General features: G+C 40.6%; 1 protein-coding gene and 1 long non-coding RNA gene across 8 annotated transcripts in view; one reads left to right on the top strand and one right to left on the bottom strand.

Annotated features, from left to right (window-relative positions):
* The window catches only part of AASS (aminoadipate-semialdehyde synthase), a 69,466-nt gene extending 65,198 nt beyond the window's left edge, over positions 1–4,268 (bottom strand). For 3 of the 6 annotated variants that reach the window (XR_004070994.3, XM_031013216.3, XM_063708753.1), the window contains exon 1: positions 4,112–4,242. The gene's annotated coding sequence lies outside the window, so the exon portion shown is untranslated. Of the gene's footprint in view, positions 1–4,111 lie in introns of all 6 variants that reach the window. The other 3 variants (XM_031013217.3, XM_031013215.3, XM_031013218.3) reach the window with 3 other exon arrangements.
* Positions 4,243–18,371, top strand: part of LOC134758950 (uncharacterized) — a 40,540-nt gene continuing 26,411 nt past the window's right edge. Inside the window, exons 1-2 of one of the 2 annotated variants that reach the window (XR_010134760.1) lie at positions 4,243–4,440; positions 5,932–6,010. This is a non-coding gene — a long non-coding RNA (uncharacterized lncRNA). The remainder of the gene's footprint in view (positions 4,441–5,931; positions 6,011–18,371) is intronic. The other variant, XR_010134759.1, reaches the window with a different exon arrangement.

Consider the following 18,371-nt stretch of genomic DNA (forward strand, 5'->3'; position numbering starts at 1 on the left):
AGGGAACTGGGTAGATGAAGAGAGCTGAGATTTTCATAGAGCTTTTTACTCTTCCATCAAATAGCTAAAATTCTTTAAGTCTCTTCAACCCTTTCCATAGCACCAACCCAATCAGAATACTTTTTAAGCTTATAGATCACCTACCTAAGCAAAACAATGCACAAGCATTACAAGAGCTTAAGAATGAACTAAGCGGCTGGGTGCGGTGGCTCACACCTGTAATCCCAGCACTTTGGGAGGCTGAGGCAGGCGGATCACGAGGTCAGGAGATCGAGACCACGGTGAAACCCCGTCTCTACTAAAAATACAAAAAATTAGCCAGGGTCTGTGGCGGGCGCCTGTAGTCCCAGCTACTCGGGAGACTGAGGCTGGAGAATGGCGTGGAACCCGGGAGGCGGAGCTTGCAGTGAGCCGAGTTCTCGCCACTGCACTCCAGCCTGGGCGACAGAGCGAGACTCAGTCTCAAAAAAAAAAAAAAAAAAAAAGAATGAACTAAGCATTGCACCTCTTAATTTCTGTTACTTCTTTTGGGATATGTATGAAGGATCACACATTCATTTTTGAAGAAATTAAGGCCAAATGTTCCAACTTTAATCCCCACAGTTAGGAACGTGCTCTTTGTCCATCTATTTTAGATCTTTAAAATAATTTCACTACAGCATAATTCAATGACTCAAACCAAAACTATCAAATCACACGGGGGATTTCTGAATGACAAATTATTTGCAATAATCAGGCATAATTGTGATTAAATATTGAGAGACTAAGAATGAGGTAATGTAGTCTTTAGATGAAGAAAATAAGTTCAATGATGAACAGCGCTAATTATTTATATTCACCCTTCCAAGTAACCAAAAAAAAAAAAATACAAGTATATATTAAAATCCGTGGTTTCCCAAGAAGCACTGGTGTCTGTAAATAAGTGTGGCAGCTCTATGGCTATGAGTCTTGGCCTACACTAAGTATCCAAACCATAATATTTTTTGGAGAGGTTCAAAAGAGTTCCAGAATTAACAGAGCACCAGGTGATGGCCTAGAACTAATCCAAATCCCTCCCCATTTCAAGGCTTGCTAGAACTAGGCTTGGGCTTGCATTAACACTGGTCATACTTTGACTTCCTGTGCGTGGGTACATTCTTTTAATGCTTCCATGTTAAACCCTCTATAAAATACTTTACCGGATTAAGAAGAAAATGGTAGACTTTGGGGGAGGAGGTCTATTAGTGTTAACTAATCTGGTCTGAGAATTTTCATGTTTTCTCCAGCCCATCACCTACTTAAAGTCATCCATAAACACGACACATATTTCTCCTGGTCTCTAGCTTATAATTTTAGCTTCATTGAAATGGAATACAAAGTTAGTTCTAAATCGGAGTCTAGTCCAAAATGCTTATCTGCTTACTTGTCTATCTCTTTGCTAAACTGCAAATGTGTATGAGTTGTGTTTTACTCATCTCTGTATTCCCAATGACTGGCACATGGGAAAACAGCAAGTGTTTTAAGAAAGAATGAATAAATGAAAAAGCAAATTCAATAAACATTATAAAGACCTATGCAGCAAGAAAACAAACAAACAAACAGACAAAATAGACACATTAATAAGAAGAGACTCACATCCCCCTAACTCTGCAAAAAAAAAAAAAAAAACTTGATTCTCTTCCAAGATCTCATAGATCAACAAATGTTGTGAAATATAGTACAGTATAGTGGGAAAACTTAGACATGGGAGCTGGGACACATAACTAGATGTAGGGTTCCTCCTCTTGACTTCAGTTTCCTTACCCAGACAAAAATATAATACTAAAGTCCCTTTCAGGCTCTGATATTCTGATTCTATTAAGCATAGTAGTAACTGGACACTGAGAATTACAAAAACATTAGAAATGTAGAACATAAATAGGCACTCTGACTTATGAATTTCTAGCTAAAGTACACCAAACAGGGAAACAAAATACCAAAAACACAACAAGAAAGAGTGGACATTCACCTAAGCTACCTGCATTAATAGCATGGACCAGGAACCAAGAGCTTGCAACAGAAGATGGATACCTCAAAGGAATACTGGTTTCTCTCCTGGGTTCCTCGGCGGCCAAACTTACTCTGTGACCTTGGCTGGCAACTTAACCTGTCTGTGCATCATGCGCAAAATGAGAATCATATTAACCTCTACCTCTTAGGGCTCTTAAGATGTTTAATTGAGCTAATATGCATAAAGTGCTGAGCATTGCTGTGTGTCATAAACAATAAATTTTAAGAAAAGAAAAAGCCTCCAGGCTTGCCTACTCCTCGAAAGCAAGCACAACCACGCTGCTAACAGTAGACTCACATTTCTTTCCTCTGTCACACCGTAGTAAGACCTTCACGATGGCTCCATATTAATCCCCCACCCTTACATTATTTTGGAAAAAAAATAATTAGAGCCCAATAAGTCCTCTCTTCAACTTCAAACTTCAGTCATGCATGTTCAAGATAAATAAATTACCATTTTAATGTTGTATTTCATCAAATTTAAGACTTTTTTTACACATTTTAGCATCAGTGAAATAGGGATGCATCTTACAATAGATGACACCTTAGATCAGATGAATGTGGTAATAATGTTTTGGGGTTATTTTCCATTCCAAATGTTTGTTTCCATGATTTCATGAATTGCATAGAATCTTTTGTAGCCTTCCCAAGAAAACTTACCACTGTTTGTAATGTTATTTCTATGAGAAAATTAATAAAAGAATATATAAAAAAATGAAAATGTTTTGTTAAATGGTGGCTTACACACCAAAGATCATTTCCAAAATTCCGAACCAAGGTCTGTTAAAGGACTAGTGAGAAAAAAAATTCAATGACAAATAAACCAAAGTTCTGATCACGCCATCATCAATAACAAGTGAAACTGATAACAAATATGATTATCTGAAGAGTGGGAAAATGATTCTGGTAAATTGGCTTCAATTTTTGTCCACCTAACTCATTTTGCAGAATGGCCACCAGGTTACAGTCAAGTCATGTAGCCCTAGATTCACTCATCTTCATCGGAAAAAAAAGAAGAGGGGAGTGCAGGGGACAAAACAGACAAACCCAGAAACACCGAAGTGCCATCAGTGTTTTGGGATTTTTTTAATACAGTATTGGAAAGCCGCAGCTTCAGTCAAGGACCATTCAGTCCTGTGTATAACTACATCTCACAGCTGCACCTTCCCCACTGATAACCCACAACCTCAAAAAATGTTAATCCTTGTTCAAGTTACTGAACTAATTCATTCTCTCTCGCGCTCGAGCGCTCTTTCTCTCTCTCTCTTCCGCTCCCCCCACCGCCATTCCCCTGAAATCAATGTCTGAAAAGCACATTTCTTCTTCTGAAGCTGTCAGGATAGACAGACATTCAGCCCCATTCAACCGAGGAGGGTGGGTAAACTGCTTCTCCCCGAGCCCCCTCCCGCGCGAGCGCTCACAATGGCCCGCATAGTCCCGCAGGGGCTGAAGAGTTCAGGAAACCCAGACTTGAAAGGCGCCCAACTTCCACCCATCTCCGATCCTTGCTGGAGAATGGGTTTGTGTCTCGGAGAGTGGGCAGCCCAAGATGGACAAGGAGAGAAGTTTGTGATCAGTTTGGCTAAGCTGGGCGTGGGGAGGGAAGGGGGAAAAGAACCACCCCGAAATCTCCAGCCACCGCCCCCTCAGCCAGCCGTCCCCTCTAAGCGCGCCGTCCACAAATTAACAAGCCGTTTCCGCAGCTTCATCAGTTCTTTATTCCCCAGCCACAGCACTACCACTATCCGCCAAAAAAGAAAGAAAAGAAATCCGAATTGCAATCCCTCGCCTTTCTACTTAGAAATGCTGGAGCTGCGCTGACCGCTCTCCCTCCCTTCCTCGCAGTGAAACGCTCTGCGTTTCCGCTCTCCCTCCATTCCTCGCAGGGAGGCCCGAATGCTCGCCGCCTTCTCCCTCTCTCGGCCCGGCCCGGGTCGCCTCGCGGCGCCGGGACCCGAAAGCCAGGCTCGCGGGCCCCTCCCAGCGACAGCCCGAGCCCGGCCCGCTATCTCCACCGCATCTCACAGGCTGAGCCCACCCGCGCGTCTGCTCAGCTCTCCGCGGGGACCTCTCCTCTCCTCACCTCGTCCGCTCTGGGGCGCCGACTTGTCCCCCGCCGCCTCGGATCTTCCGAGTCGCTGCAGGGTAGGCTCCGAATTCCTAGCAGAAATTGGGATGGAAGGCCGGGAAGTAGGAGGTGTTTGCTCAACTTCTGAGGACGTCACGCCTCTGCCTCCCGTAGCCATTCAGCAGCCGCCCTGCGGGAACAACCTTCTCCTCTGCCAATCGGCGGCGCTGCCAGTTGCTACGTCATGCCCGGCCCCTGCTCCTCCCCAAGATCCTTCTGTCTCTGATCTCTGACCTGCGTTCTTAGCTGGGACGTCGAGTTCTCCCAGGATAATTATCGACCAGGTTTGTAACTGTCCGTGGCAGAAGGCGGGCGGGGACGGAGAGCAACGAAAATAGTCTGGGCATTACGCGCTAAATAGAGGTGCACATCTCCTGGGGAAAAGTTGCGAGCGCCGGTACCTCACGTTTGTTTAGCTATAGGCACTTTTCAAAGCATTTCACCGCCTTGTCACAACCCTGTGAAGCCAGATAACAGTTCTTACAACAGTTTTAGAAGCCAGCAAGCGGAGAATCTGAGAAATTAAAACTGAGTGTGTTCATGTGCATATGGCAATGTCCAATGTTATTGAAAAGTCCTAACTACCTAGGAGGCCTGGAGGGAGGGGGAAAACGTATTTCATAGACACTAGCCCCAGCACTAGGAACTGAAGAATCGTCTGAAGCCGAGTTGTGATCCCCCAAGGCGTCAATGGTCAGAAGTTAATCTTCCCTCCTGTTTTTACAACTTTCTCCACCACTTACTCTTCTTATACCTGCCATAGATGTATTTAGCTACTGAACTCCTATGTCAACAATCTATAGCCAGAACGTTCTTGAGACTCCACTCATATCTCCAATTGCAGAGAAAATTATTTATTTATTTATTTGTGGTAGACATGGAGTCTCGCTGTGTTGACCAGGACACTGGTCTGGAACTCCTAGCCTCAAGCTATCCTCCCACCTCGTCCTCCCAAAGCACTGGGATTACAGGTGTTAGCCACTGTGCCCAACCCCAAATTAGAATTTTATCTGTAAGTAGAGTTGGAATTTTCTTCTGTATCTTCAGCTTCACATTTCCAAAATCGGATCCCTTATCATTCTTGGAAAGTCTTCCAAAGGCTGTGTAGTGGTTCACACCTGTAATCTCAGCACTTTGGGAGACTGAGGCTGGAGAATCACTTGAGCCCAGGAGTTTAAGACTAACCTGGGCAATGTAGCAAGACCTGTGTCTACTAAAAATAAAAATAATAAAAATAAATAAAATTTTGAAAAGCCAGGTGTAGTGGCACATACCTGTGGTCCCAACTACTCAGGAGGCTAAGGTGGAAGGATCACTAGAGCCGCAGGATGTTGAGGCTGCAGTGAGCCATGATCATGCCACTGCACTGTAGTCTGGGTGACAGAGTAAGACCCTGTCTCAAAAAATAAAATAAAATAAAGCCTTCCCTTTTGTGCTCACCAGCTCTGTTACTAATATCACTGCCTTCCTACTCACCACCTATCCAGACTTAAAAAGCCACGGTCACTTCAGTTCTTCCTCTGGCCCCTCGGCCTTACCCTTGGTGTTGACACTGTCCTTTAAAAACCCCAATACTATCACCCTACTTCAAACCCCTTTTTATATATAACGTAGACCATATTTTTTTAAGCATACAACTCCAATTGTCTTATTGGCCTAAGCAAAAAGCCTCAGAGACTACCCAGTACTTGTGGAACATTAGCCCAAAGTTCTTCACATAATGTTAGTTGCTTCAGATGTGGCCAAAATCAATGACCTTAGTTTTATTTCTGCAGCAGAACCAGCCTGAAACCACCACTGAAACACAATTTATGCCTTGCTATCTTCCTAAGGATTAAGCATCTGGGTAAGAATGTAAGAATCCTTACTCTTCTCCTTTGAGTTGTAAATCATGGGCAAGTTACTTAGTTTTCAAAAAAAGCCTGTGCTCCATTATCTGTTAATGGGTTAATAATAGCAACTACTTCGTGGGGTCATGAGAATAAAATGAGATAATGGCCAAAGTGCCCTGTTAATTGTCTCACTGAAGAAACTGGAAATCATTATTTATTTTCCTCCAAATACCTCATGTTGTAGACTTATCTGTAATTCTAATTTACAAAAATATTCACCTTTCTAAAACTAACCAGCTCTTTGGGGTTCAGCTCAAATGCCACTTAAATAATGATAACTTTCCTGAATATTTCAACCAGATGTGATTGTTTCCCTTCTCCCTTGTGTATTGGCCTCTCTTATTGTACTTGTCACATTCTTCCTTTTATCACAGTTATTCATACTTACCTTATCCATATTGCTCAGCTCACCTGTCGTCACCACCATAAAATAAGAATATGTACGTGGACTTCCTCTTTTCTTTTCTTTTCTATTTTTTTATTGCTTCTAGTACAATGCTATGTGTGTAATAAGTCAGTTGGGGTCTTAGCAGGAAATAGGTGGCACAATCCAACTGGGTAAATTAGGATACACAAAAGGACTGAGTGTATGCAGGGATAAAGGAAAGTGGCAGTATATGTGTCATGTAGTCCCTGGGACTAGCAACACTGACAATCACTCGTAGGCCTAAACAGGGCCAGGGAAAGAAATAGTTACCAGAACTCAGGAATAGTTCTACCTGTAGTGTAGCTGTAGCTGTAGCTATAGAGAGTGCCATTCAACCAACAGTAGTGGTTTGTGACAGGAATAAAGCTGCCTAAAGATTAATCCTGCCAGCCGGGCACAGTGGCTCATGCCTGTAATCCCAGCACTTTGGAATGCCAAGGTGGGCAGATCACCTGAGGTCAGGAGTTTGAGACCAGCCTGGCCAACATGGTGAAACCCTGTCTCTACTAAAAATACAAAAATTAGCCAGGCATGGTGGCATGGGCCTGTAATCCCAGCTACTTGGGAGGCTGAGGCAGGAGAATCGCTTGAACCCGGGAGGAGGAGGTTGCAGTAAGCCGAGATCACACCACTGCATTCCAGCCTGGGTGACAAGAGTGAGACTCCATCTCAAAAACAAACAAAAAAGATTAATCCTACCTGAAGAGGAACCTACCTAAGGCAGGGGTCAACAAACTTTTTTCTGTAAAGGGCCAGAAAATAAATATTTTAGGCTTCACAGATCACACCATCTCTGTCATGTCATGACTACTCAACTCTGCTGGCTGGAATGTAAAAGGCAGCTATAGGCCATATTTAAATGGATGTGTGTGGCTGTGTTTTGATAAAACTTAATTTACAAAAGTAGGCTGCAGGGCAGATAGGGCCTCTGGGCTACAGTTTGCAGACCCCTGTTCTTCCATAGGGAAGGAATAATCTTACTTCACTGTCCTCCTGCCCCTTCATCTCCTGCTGGTGGCTTCTACTATTTGGACATAAATAGAGCCAGATTGTTAGTGAAGTCCAAAAAGGTCATCTCCCATTCTGGGGGCAGAGCAGGTGCAGAAAAGGACAGAAATTCTAGAGGGTTCAAAGGAGAATATTCAACACAAAATGTTTTCAGCAACTACTTGTTGAAATGAATGAATCGTATGACTGGTCACTGTGAATCCCACTGCAAATGGTTGAACACTCATGGAAAAACTGCTGAAATTTAATTCCTAATTAGGAAAAGCTGGGAAAGGGCCCTGGACCATCATGACTCCAACAAGGACCTGAGGCTCAGTGTGCTTCTCTCTTGCTTTACTTTAGGAATTTTGCAAAATATACACATGAGAAATACTGGTTCTTGAAATGAGGAATTTCAAACATTTTTCAGTGTAGTGACATTTGTTGTAATGAGTGTGACAGATCTCAGAAATTTCTTTATAATGAAAAGGGATAACAGATGAGAGACAAAAACAAACCTTGGATACCCCTCAGGTCAGCTCCTGCAGTCAATCCCTCAAATGTTTTTAATAAGGGAGACCTCTTCCATCCACATTGGCTGCTGAGTCCATGCTCCTGAAATTGGAAAGTTGATTCTAGCCACTCAGGCTGCCTCTCTTTCTCCCACCTACTTTGGTTTTCTCTCTTCCCCAGTCATTCTCTATTTTCGTCTGGTTCTTCCTGTGAGGTCCTGAAAGGTAGTGGTTTGGCACTTGAGCACCAGAGTGAATGGGACTTAGATTTAATCCCTTCTTTGCCTCTCACTAGCAAGTCACTTTGTCTCTTTAAGTCTCGCTTTCTCCCATCAGGACAGTGGAGATCATACGGTTGTCAAGATTAAATGAGCCATGTTCTTAATATATGTGAGCTAATGTTAAAGCTTACTAGTTTGTCCTGTTTTATCACCCCCTCACCTTTCATTGCATTTGGAACCCAGTCTCACTTTTAAATAAGTTTTTCTATAAAGATAAAACAAGTAGGTATTTGAGAGGAGAAGGAGGAAGAAATCCAGCATGCTCCTAAATGTGTTCCATTTATTTCTCAAAATTTTATACAGTAAGTCCTCACTTAACATCATCAACACGTTCTTGGAAACTGTGACTTTAAGCAAAACAACATGCAGCAGGTCATTGAATAGCATAATTTTATTCAATATAGTTTTGTTATAACATTGATGAGAAAAAATGGTTTCATTACATACATATATATATATGTCATTTTGCTTAAAGTCATAGTTTCCAAGAACCTATGGATGACATCAAGTCAAGACTAATTGTATTTCTTAAATGAACAGCAATTTTTACAATATCATCTATGATATGCCCACCCTAATAAATTATTCTACTTACTGTAAATAGAACTGTCTTATAGGCAGAAACTGCAAATTCAAAATAAGAAGTAATTTAGAAAAGTTTTTAAATGACAATTACTATTGTTGCCTAACTCTCATATTATCTTGTAAATGACACACACATTTTTTACCTGCAAAGAATTTAAAAATCAATTCAGGTAAAACAAGAGCAGGAACCACCCACAGGTAAATCTAAATCTCACTTCCTGCAACCAGGACTGTTCTCCCCCACGACCACCACCCTTAGATGAAAGAAGGAAAGAAAATGAATTCCTAGTTTACCTCCTCTGCCATTAGTCATTAGTCATATTTAGGGAATCCTTCTTGAAAAAATTCCAAGAAAATTCCAAGCCTCTTGGCATTTTAGGGCCAACTTTTATTGGCTTCTAATGTTTTAAAAAAACTTCCCAAGAGTCTGTGGCTTCTTTTGAAAGTTACACGTGCGGTACACCTCACTCAGCAGATTTGCTGCTCGTAACTGCCCGCTTAGTAACTGTTACCACAAGTCTATCAGGACTTTTGAATTTTCAGTTACACTTCACTGTAATGAATGCATGACAGTTATATTTTATAATAATGTAAGCAAATTTGGAGAATGCAAATTTCAGGATATATCTCACTGACATAATGGATCTAATGTATGCAAATCCAGGAAGAAAATCCAGTGTTCCCTTCCCCATCTTCTTTTGAGCGAAAGTCTCAAAAGAAAAGATGTTTTAAAGAACTAAGAAAAGATTGGGGAAGAAGATGGGAAAAATTAAAGCACAAATAAACCACACAAGTAATCTTTCTGGGGGTTGAGCTGGAGACAGCTAACAGACCAGGTTTAGGAGTGTCGACCTAAAGGAAAAAACTGAGGCAAACTTAATATAAGTGAAGAGTTTATTTGGTTGAAGTTTGAGGACTAGAACCAGAAAGCATATATTCAACTTGCCCCGAATATACACTCCCATTAGCAGTGTACCTGCTGTAAAGTACAAGTAAATTTTTAAAGGAAAGGAAAAGGCAGTTCCTAAGTTATTTACCAATAATTTACATTATTGCTATTGATTGGCCATACATTGTTCTTTGTATCACAAATCCCAGGAACATGGAGATAATGGATAAGGCAGCTAGTTAGGAAAAAAATTGCTTTAAATAATTGTCCTCCTCCACCACCACCACTATGGGTAGGTTCTATACTCATGACTCTCTGGGCCTGATAAATTTTGCACAACTCACATTCCTCAGACTACTCTGAACTATTTTCCTTTTCTCAGGAAATAAAAGAGGAGTCGGGATTTTTCCTTCCAGTCTCAGTCTGGATCAACTGAATGAAAGCAACATTTTACAGTAGTCATTTCACTATTGAGATGAGAAGGAAATAAAAAGAATATATATATATGTATATATGGCATGTTCTCACTTATAAGTGGAAGCTAAATGATGAGAACACATGAACAGATGGGGGAATATATATATATATATATATACGTATATTATATATATATACAAGTATATATATATACGTGTATATATATATACGTGTGTATATATATACGTATACACACACACACACACACACACACACACACACACATAGCCATGTAAGAAGTAGCAGCTAAGAAAAATAATCGAAGTATAGGCAAGGCCACAGCAAAAAAGTGTAAAGTAAAATGGAGAAAGTATCCCCAACATTCAACTGACTCTCATGATAATTGCCATCTGTGTAGTTCCTCAGAAACAGACATAATAGAATTTAAAAGGGACAGAAAAAGAAAAGCAGAGGAGGATGCTGTCATTGGATGGTAAACTGTTGATACTGCCCATGATAGAAACAGACATTTTTGTCTTATTTACTATTATTGAACAACCCCAAGATTCTAAAACAAAACAACAGTAAGCCACACACACACACACACACACAAAAGGCAAGAATTTAATAAACAGAGTGTTGTCTGCACCTATATACACAGGTTAATTCCAAAATGTTTCTTAATTGTTCTGTAAACATGGTTAAGATAAATACTCCTTCTATCCTAAGAAACTGAATGCCTAATATGCCAAAGATGTGTCAAGACAAGCACCACACTAATCACTAATGTTTTTACTTCTTTTTTTTTTTTTTTTTTTGAGATGGAGTTTCCCTTTGTTGCCCAGACTGGAAAGCAATGGCATGATCTCGGCTCACTGCAACCTCTGCCTCCCAGGTTCAAATGATTCGCCTTCCTCAGCCTCCCGAGTAGCTGGGATTACAGGTGCCCGTCACCACGTCCGGCTAGGTTTTTGTATTTTTAGCAGAGACAGGGGTTTCATCATGTTGGCCAGGCTGGTCTCAAACTCTTGACCTCAGGTGATCCACCTGCCTCAGCCTCCCAAAGTGCTGGGATTACAGGCCTGAGCCACTGCTCCCAGCTCTAATGTTTTTACTTCTAAAAGTCAGAGACTTGAGTTCTGTGTCTTTGAAATCCACCAGGATCAACTAGCTGCCCTACACACAGTGGGGGTCTGAGGGATCTGTGCAGTTATGTGAAGAAGTAGATTTGGACCTGGAGAAAACAGAGAAATGAAAAAGGAACAAAATGAGGGAAGGTGGATAAAAATAAAGTGAGTGGAGGATGAGGGGCTGACAATAGGAGGATTGAGCCAAAGTTTACTTACTGCATAGGGAACCTTAAACCCCTTCCTCTCTTTGCTTCCAGAATGCCTGCAGCTAGGCCTTTGCCCTCCAGACAGAAAATTAAAAAAACAAACAAACATTTTCTCTGTAAAACTTTCCCAGCCAACTTTCAGATGTGGAATTTGAAAAGAAAGAGGAGTCAATAGTAACACTAAGATTTTAGGCCTCAACAATTTAGAAGCAATAAGTTGCCTTTCACTAAAATGGGGAAGACACTTGAAGGGCAGGGTAGGAGAAAGATCAGGAGTTTGGTTGCGAACAACTCAGGTTTGAGATTTTCATTATGTTAACCAGTAAATAATATCCAAGTTACCAGTGGCTAATCCTTATGGGTCTGCAGCAATCTCAGTTCTTGCCTTCTCAGAAGAAATAATTCAACTGAGGGGCATAAGGAAGAAAAAGAGACTGAAGCAAGTTTCAGAGCAAGAGTAGAAGTTTATTTTAAAAGGCTTTAGAACCACATTTCCAGGAAAATGTAGTTTCCTGGAAGTCTAATGAAGAAATAAAATTTGATTTGCATTTCTCTAATGATCAGTGATGTTGAGCTGTTTTTCATATGCGTGTTGGCTACACATATGTATTCTTTTGAAAAGTGGCTGCCCATGACCTTTGTCCATTTTTGTTTTAACTTTTAAGTTCAGGGGTACAAGTGCAGGTTTGTTACATGGGTAAATTGTGTAATGGAGGTTTGTTGTAATATTATTTCATCACATAAGTATTAATCTAGTACCCATTAGTTATTTTCCCTGATCCTCTTTTTCCTCCCACCCTCGACCCTCCAAAAGACCACAGTGTGTCTTGTTCTCGCTATCTGTTCATGTGTTCTCATCATTTAGCTTCCACTTATAAGTGAGAATATGCCGTATTTGGTATTCTGATCCTGTGTTAGTTTGCTAAGGATAATGGCCTCCAGCTCCATCCATGTCTCTGCAAAGGACATGATCTCATTGATTTTATGTCTGCATAGTATACCATGGTGTATATGTACCATATGTTCTTTATCCAGTCTGTTATTGATGCCTTGCCCAGTTTTAAATGGGTTTTTTTTTCTTGTAAATTTGTTTAAGTTCCTTACAGATACTGGATATTAGAACTTTGTCAGATGCATCGTTTGCAAAAATTTCCTCACGTTCTGTAGTTGTCTGTTTACACTGTTGATAGTTTCTTTTGCTGTGCAGAATCTCTTTAGTTTAATTAAATCCCATTTGTTAATTTTTGCTTTTGTTGCAATTGCTTTTGATGTCTCCATCATAAAATCTTTGCCAGTTCCTATGTCTGTTGTCTTCCAGAGTTTTTCTAGTTTTTGGTTTTATGTTTAAGTCTTTAATCCATCTTGAGTTGATTTTTGTGTATGGTATAAGGAAGGGGTCGAGTTTCAATATTCTACATTGGGCTAGCCAATTATCCCAGCACCATTTATTAACTAGGAAATCCTTTCCCCATTGCTTTTTGTCAGCTTTGTCAAAGATCAGATGGTTGTAGGTGTGTGGCCTTATTTCTGGGCTCTCTATTCTGTTTTATTGGTCTGAGTCTGTTTTTGTACCAGTACCATGTTGTTTTGGTTACTGTAGCCCTGTAGTATAGTTTGAAGTCAGGTAGTGTTATGCCTCCAGTTTTGTTCTTTTTCTTAGGATTGCCTTGGCTATTTGGGCTCTTGTTTGGTTACATATGAATTTTAAAATCGTTTTTCCTAGTTCTGTCAAAAATGTCATTGGCAGTTGGGTAGGAATAGCATTGAATCTATAAATTGCTTTGGGGAGTGTATTAGTCCATTCTCACACTGCTATAAATAACTGCCTGAGACTGGGTGATTTACAAAGGAAAGAGATGTAATTGACTCACAGTTCTGCATGGCTGGGGAGGTGATAGGAAACTTACAATCATGGCGCAAGGAGAAGCAGGCATGTCCTACCTGGCAGCAGGTGAGAGAAGGGGAAACTGCCGCTTATACAATCATCAGATCTCATGAGAATTCACTCACTCTCATGAGAACAGCATGGGGGAAATTGCCCCCATGGTCCAATCACCTCCCACCGGTTTTCTCTCTCGACATGTGAGCATTATGGGGATTACAATCGGAGATGAGATTTGGGTAGGGACACAGAGCCAAACAATATCAAGCAGTATGACCATTTTAACAATATTGATTCTTCCTATCCAAGAGCATGAAATGTTTTTCCATTTGTTCCTGTCATCTCTGATTTCTTTGAGCAGAATTTTGTAATTCTGATTGTAGAAATCTTTCACCTTCATGGTTAGCTGTATTCCTAGGTATTTTATTTTTTGTGCATGGCAATTGTGAATGGGATTGCATTCCTGATTTTGTTCTCAGCTTGACTGTAAGTGGAGTGTAGGAATGCTAGTAATTTTTGTATGTTTATTTTGTACCCTGAAACTTCACTGAAGTTGTTTATCAGCTTAAGGAGATTTTGGGCCAAGACTATTGGGTTTTCTAGATGTAGAATCATGTTATCTGCAAACAGGTATGTTTTGACTTTCTTTCTTCCTATTTGGATGCCCTTTATCTCTCTCTCTTGCCACATTGCTCTGGCCAGGACTCTCAATACTATGTTGAATAGGAGTAGTGAGAGAGGGCATCAGCCTTGTGCTGGTTTTCAAGGGGAATGCTTCCAGCTTTTGCTCATTCAGTATGATTGGTTCGGGTTTGTCATAGATGGCTCTTATTGCTTTGAGGTGTGGAGTTGAGTAGTTCCAATCAACAGGCATGGAAATAAAACTTAAATAAGTTTTAAAAAGAGATATAAAGAGAATTACATAGTAAATAGAGACATTCCTTCCATGGAGTATTATAGTAAAGGGGGATAAACATAGTGGTTACTGCAGGAAGAAAAGTGAGATCAGGAAAAGTTATTCTTAATGATGATTAATATTATAGCATGTCTGTATGCTGATGGGAATGATTCAAAAGAGTGGAAAATTAATGGTATGTGACCTCATACACAAGTGGAGGGTTGGTCTTAAGTAGAAGCAAGGAAGAAGGTAAAGAATATGAGCTTAGATGTAACAGAGTTGATACATCTAGTGATGGGAACTTGTGGAAATGCTCTTCTATTTAACAATCATTTTAAATTTCACAAAGTCATCAGCAGAGCCTTCAGCTGATAGTCAGGTGCAAAGAAAGTATTGGAGGTTTGAGGAAACAAGAAAATACAAAGTCATCCTTTAGGACAGGTGTCAGCAAGCTTTTTCTGCAGAAGACTAGCTAACAAACATTTTGGGCTTTCTAAGCCATACAGTCTCTGTCTCAACTACACACTCTGTAGTTGTAGTATTAAGGCATCTATAGATAATATGTAAATGACTGGGTGTGGCTAAGTTTCAGTAAAACATTGTTTATGAAAACAGGCAGCAACAATTGACTAGCACAAGCAAAGAATGAACTTGGGCCCCTACTCCACACTGTACATAAAAATTAATTCAAAATCAACTTTAGACCTAAAGATGGAAAAGATGAGGGGATTGAGAGACAACAGCTCAAGGGCATGGGATTTCTCTCTCTTTTTTTTTTTTTGGTGATGAAAATGTTCTAAAATTGGTTTTGGTAAAGTTTACACAAGTCTGTGAATATACTAGAAGCCATTGAATTGTACACTTTAAATAGGTAAATTCTATGGTATATGAGTTATGTCTCAATTCAACTACTTAAAAAATTAAAACAAGCAAAACTGGTGATGAGTCAGATTTAACTCTCTGGTAGGAGCTAGCACTTGGGCTCTCCAGCCTGAGTGTGCATCAGAATCACCAGGAGGGCTTGTGATATGGTTTGGTTCTGTTTCCCCATCCAAATCTCACGTTGAATTGTAATTCTCAATGTTCAAGGGAGGTGATTGGATCATGGGGGTGGTTTCTAATGGTTTAGAACCAACCCCCTAGTGCCCTCTCATGATTGAATTCGCGTGAGATCTGGTTGTTTAAAAGTGTGTAGCACCTGCATCTTCGCTCTTTCTTCCTCCTGCTCCCACCATGTAAGATATGCTGGCTTCCCCTTCACCTTCTGCCATGATTGTAAGTTTCCTGAGGCCTGCCAAGCCATGCCTCCTGTACAACCTGCAGAACTGTGAGTCAGTTAAACCTCTTTTCTTCATAAATTGTGCAGTCTCAGGTAGTTCTTTATAGCAATGTGAAAAGGGACTAATATAGCTTGTTACAGCAAAGATGTGTAGGCCTCACACCCAGAGTCCCTGATTTAATAGGTCTGGGCTGGGGCAAAAAGTTTGCATTTCTAACATTCTTCCCAAGTAAAGCCGATGCTACAAGTCATGGGGCAAGCCATAGCCATGAATCACTGACCTAGGAGTATAGGGGAATGAATGAATTAGCACAATATAACAAAATTCCTAGAAAGCTTTATGGGGCCCATTGGAGGTACTGGTAAAAGAAAAAAAAATTAAGGTGAGACCAATCATAACAGTGTGATTTTTCTTCAGCCACGTTCAGCTTCTCAGATGTTGGCACAGAGTAGATGAAGATAAATATTAAGCAGAACAAGGGTGTGTAGAGTACATGCAAACAAAAGATATTAATGACTGACTATGCAATTTAAGCCAGACACAGAAGGAAATATGGACCTGAGAGAGATAAGAGATGGAGACAACTGGTAGAATGAATGGCTTTTTTTCTGGTGGAGTGGGGCCAAAGGATTGTTGGAGCTGAAGTACTGGAGGAAAAAAAACTGAAAAGAGACTGTTGGGTTGGAAAGTGGGATCTTTATAAGGAAGATAATGGAGGAGCTGCTGTTATTGGCCACGACAAAATTCAGAGAGTGAGTAACTGAGATAGAGAGGAGAAAAGGTCAAGGAAATGACAGGCCAGGTTGTGAAAAGGATTATCTGCATCGGTGCTGAAATAACCAATAATTGTAATAAGAATATTATTGCATGGAATTACAGTGAACCAGGAACTAGAATCTTTAATAGACTAAGGGCAATGACTTGGGTTGAGGTAGAGCCTACCCCCCAAAAGGAACAGTAAATATTAAGATGTAATGATGTGTGATGAAAAGCTGTGTGTTTTTAGGGATAGAGTAATATGGGGTTGGAAGCTTCAGAGAACAGCAAGTAACATGCCACTACTCCACTCCCAGTGGTATAATGGATGTAGCTGAGAAAACAGCCACTGCATAAGAGGGTTGCAGGGGTAGGAGTGTTACCAGAAGCCAGGTTTAACGAGAGCAAAAAGGTGAAGACACCATTCAGAAAAGATCTTGAAGAAAGGAGTATTTTACTGATAATTGATGAATTCCAGAGGACACAGGGAAAGGGTTTTAGGACATAGGCAGAGGCAGGAGATGGGACAAAAAAGGTTATTTGCAAAACCATATGTGCGTTAGAGTACAGAAACAAAGACCTGAAATTCCTGGGCTTCACCTTGTGACTGTCAAGAGTAGGGATATAGACAGGATTTGTCAGCCTCGTCACTATTGATATTTTGGGCCTGAACAGTCTTCGTTGGGATTGTGGGCGGAGTGGGGGTGGATGTTCTGTGCATTGCAGAATGTTAAGCAGCATCCCTAGGTTCTACCTACTAGATCACAACTCAGGTGTGACAAACAGGAATGTCTGTAGACATTCCCAGGAACTCACTGTAAGAAAATAATTACATGTGTAATAATATATTTATTTTCAATATATATGATCTGTACCTTGTGTGTGTATACATACACATTTGTCTGCCAGAGTATGATATGCAATAGCCCCAAATTCAAAACATATAAATGACCCTCAATAGGATATTGGCTAAGTAAATTATGATACATTCATGTAATGTATCATCTGCTACAATTTATAATCATGAAAAGAGGAAGGTGGGTTCAGGACAGCGGCCATTAGGGTCTGGTGTAGGCAAACATGCCAGGAAAGAAATCTGAGATCCAATGTGAGAGAAGCAAGGAGAATGAGCTTCAATAGACAACAGAAAACAAAGCATTTCAAAAAGGGAAAGAAGTCAAAGGTTTTGAAAAAAAATCAAAACAAACAGACAAAAAAAAAAAAAAAACCCCACCAAAGTCTTAGAATTCCTCTGTTTAATTTTCAGTTCAGAAAATCTTTCACAGCTAAAAACAACATCTGCTGCTTCTGCTTCTCTTGCACACAGGCTGCCCTTGCCTCCTTAAGTCCCCAGTGTCTTGGCTGCTTTGGCATTTCTGCCGCTTGTGGAAGCCTGTCTGTACTACCTGCTGAGCCCACACCAGCTCGCCTGACAGAAAGGCAACCCTGTACCTAGCAACTCATGAAGTTGAATGGCCTTGAAACAGGTTCATAGAGAACCCCACCCTCCCATGCCCGCAAAATTCATGCCCACCCAGAGCCTTAGAATGTGACCTTATTTGGAAATAAGATTTTTGCCCATGTAAGAATCAAGATGAGATTATAGAGACGAGTATAGTGGTTCATGCTTGTAATCCTAGCTCTTTAGGAGGCCAAGGCAGGAGGATTGCTTGGGGCCAGGAGCTCAACACCAGCCTGAGCAACATAACAAGAACTTGTCTCTACTGAAAAATAAAAAATTAGCTGGATAAATCCCTGTAGTTCAAGCTACTCAGGAGGCTGAGGCAAGAGGATTATTTAAATTCAGGAGTTCAAGGTTTGTGGTGAGCTATGATCTTTCCACTGCACTCCATCCTCAGTAACATAGCAAGACCTTTTCTTTTTTGTTTTTGTTTTTGTTTTTTGTTTTTCTTTGTTGTTGTTGTTTGTTTTTAAGTGAGATTATACTGGATTTGGGTGGGCTCTAATTCTATTGAACGTGTCTTATTAAAGACAGAAAGGGACATAAAGCGTGAAATTTCTACAGACCCATTTAGCAAAAGTATCTCACAATAAATATGTGAAAATAAAGTA

The sequence above is a fragment of the Gorilla gorilla genome, chromosome 6 (genome assembly GCF_029281585.2).
Source record: "Gorilla gorilla gorilla isolate KB3781 chromosome 6, NHGRI_mGorGor1-v2.1_pri, whole genome shotgun sequence".
Taxonomy (NCBI): Eukaryota; Metazoa; Chordata; class Mammalia; order Primates; family Hominidae; genus Gorilla; species Gorilla gorilla.